Source organism: Etheostoma spectabile, chromosome 14 (assembly GCF_008692095.1).
Source record: "Etheostoma spectabile isolate EspeVRDwgs_2016 chromosome 14, UIUC_Espe_1.0, whole genome shotgun sequence".
Classification (NCBI taxonomy): domain Eukaryota; kingdom Metazoa; phylum Chordata; class Actinopteri; order Perciformes; family Percidae; genus Etheostoma; species Etheostoma spectabile.
In genome coordinates, this window is record NC_045746.1 from 21,281,228 (window position 1) to 21,283,961 (window position 2,734).

Consider the following 2,734-nt stretch of genomic DNA (forward strand, 5'->3'; position numbering starts at 1 on the left):
GTGTGTGTGTGTGTTTCATCCTGCTAACTTAGGTCTTTTGGCTGATTTTGTCCAGTGGCCACTGGAGGTATTGTAGCAATAAATCCCTCTGCTACCCAGAAAGGATTTTCCCCATAGCCCAGCACCGTAAAAGAGACTGGGCTGGACTGGGGTAAAAAAAAAAATCAGCCCTGGACTTGAGACCCAGACCAGACCAGCCCACCAAAATCGTCAGGACATCAATGTTGCACTCCCCTTCACCACACGTATACATACCAGCAGGCTACAGCATTGGTAGAATGGTAGATTTGCTTGACTCACAAGGCCCCAAAAAAGTATAATTTTAACATTCACTAGTGAACACAAAGTTCATTTTGAACCCTGCATACCAGCCACTAATACTCTCACGTAGCCGAGTGGTAAGTAAGAGAGTATGGTAATGTACTCACTGATTCAAAAAGGCTGCCTGGCTCCTGATGGCAAGATGGCTAAAGGTTGAGGGTGGAGCATAGCTGTCATCATGATGTCATGTATAGTAAACAAGTGACAAGTCTGTAAGTTATGCTAAAGCTGCCTTTTGTAAACATTATGCAGCTTATTGTTAATGGAATGTGGATAAATCAGAAAGTTCTAGAACTAGGTTTGCAAGTGCCTTAGCTTGCTAAAAGATTACTAACATTAGCTCACTAACAGCTAACTTATCGTCTCTGGTAGACAAAGGGTGCTAAAATAATCGTATGACATGCTTTAATCTTGTGCTTTTTAGCTAGCTTCCGGCACTTTGTGGTTATTTTTTCGCCACTGGTGGGGGCTGGACTATCATAGGATAGGATGGAAGTGGGCCATAGTGGAATGGGATTTGGCCAGTGTTCAGATGAGAGACAACCAGTTACCAATGATGTAATCAGTCTTCTCTAGGCCGATAAAGTTGCCCACAGAAATAGACCGGCCCACCAGGAAATGTCCCAGTACTCCCGATGTCTGCAAAACTGCTGAAAGGTCACCTCAGACTGCAAACAAGGTCAGTTATGACTCTTTCTATTCCGAATTGTTAATCCATGAAATTTTTGTATTTTTAAAAAAATCCTCTTGAGTCGAGAAAAGCGATTTAAAAACCTGTGATTTCACCACAATGTAAAGTCTATTAGCCGAGCAGGAACTTGCAGTTGGGGCCAGCAGGAGAAACACTTGCGCGCATATTGAGTATACCGCATATCACAGAATTTAACAGTTCTCATAGGAATGAACAGGTCGCTGCCATTCTTAGAATACATCCATTAAAGACACCTACAGTAGCGGAAACTACAAGAGAGGCCATTTTCAGGTACGGTGCCAGGTGTTTATATGTCTGTGGCTAGATTTTGGGGGGTGTGGCTTTCACCAACTGCCAATTTGCTCATTTGGAATCCATAAAGTCTTTCTCTCTCTCATGGATGGGCAAAGTAGAGGAAGGGGAGGTAACCTTATGACCTCATAAGGGTCAGATTCTAGATCGGCCCATCTGAGCTTTCATTTTCTCAAAGGCAGAGCAGGATACCCAGGGCTCGGTTCACACCTATCACCATTTCTAGCCACTGGGGGACCATAGGCAGGCTGGGGGAACGCATATTAATGTTAAAAACCTCATAAAGTGAAATTTTTATGCCATGGGACTTATGGCTTCTTCCAGGACTCTGCTCCCACGCTTGGTAGCCCTGTGTAGTTTCCTGCTGTTTTCCATTCTTCTCATAACGTACGTATAATGGACTAATACAGCCACACGTCTGTGAGGCTGTAATTAGACACAACTTTCTTTCGCACTAAAGGCTAACGTCTACGTCATGCTAACGACCTTGTTAACACAATGGTGTTAAACAAGCACCGTGAAAAAATTTAAATGCCATTACCTTTGCAGGTATTTCAACACATCCTCACACCTAAACAACAGTAAAGGTTGATTTCCAAAGACTCCCACGTGCAACCAATCTTATTCATGGTCTAAAATGCCACCAGAAATTGTTCCGGCAGCAATTACGATGCATAATTACGCTTATAGAAGTGGCTCCTCCTAGTGGCCGTAGTAATTGTTTTGGGAGCAATGCAGTATTATAACTAGAAGGGAAGTAACTTCTTAACAAGTGCACTGATTTAAAACCAAACCACGATCTTTAGTAGTTTAGTAGTAAGTTAGTAGTAATTTATGACAAAGGTCCTGTGGGTCATATTACAGGGTAGGAATAAATGACCTATGTATGACTTGGAGGACTTGATGGACCGTAATCATGTGACAGTTCTATTTAGTCGCAGTTTCAAGTAGTTCATGTTGTAGAACAGTTTTTGGCAACAAAATACTTCAGGGATTGACTTAAACAACCACATGTACAATATGAGGACAGGCTATGTATTGGGTCATGAACTGGACTATTGGACAAAGGGAGATTTTGACCTGATGATGCTTGTTATGAAAAGTTAAGGGATTACCAAAGTTATTACAATTCATCCTCTGGGAATCATGAATGTCTGCACAAACTTTAACGACAATGTAAATGTGCTGTATTTATATAGCGCTTTTCCAGTCTTAACAACTGCTCAAAGCGCTTTTACATCTACAGGGAACATTCACCATTCACACACATTCATACACTGTGGCCGGGGCTGCCGTACAAGGTGCCACCTGCTCATCAGATAAACACTCACATACATTCACACTCCGATCCGCACCGGGGGCAACTCGGGGTTCAGTGTCTTGCCCAAGGATACTTCGACAATGACTGCA

The 2,734-nt window shown here is 42.6% G+C and overlaps 1 protein-coding gene across 4 annotated transcripts in view; it reads right to left on the bottom strand.

Moving 5' to 3' along the window:
- col9a1c (collagen, type IX, alpha 1c) overlaps positions 1–2,734 on the bottom strand; it is a 40,760-nt gene that overhangs the window by 13,642 nt on the left and 24,384 nt on the right. The window lies entirely within an intron of this gene.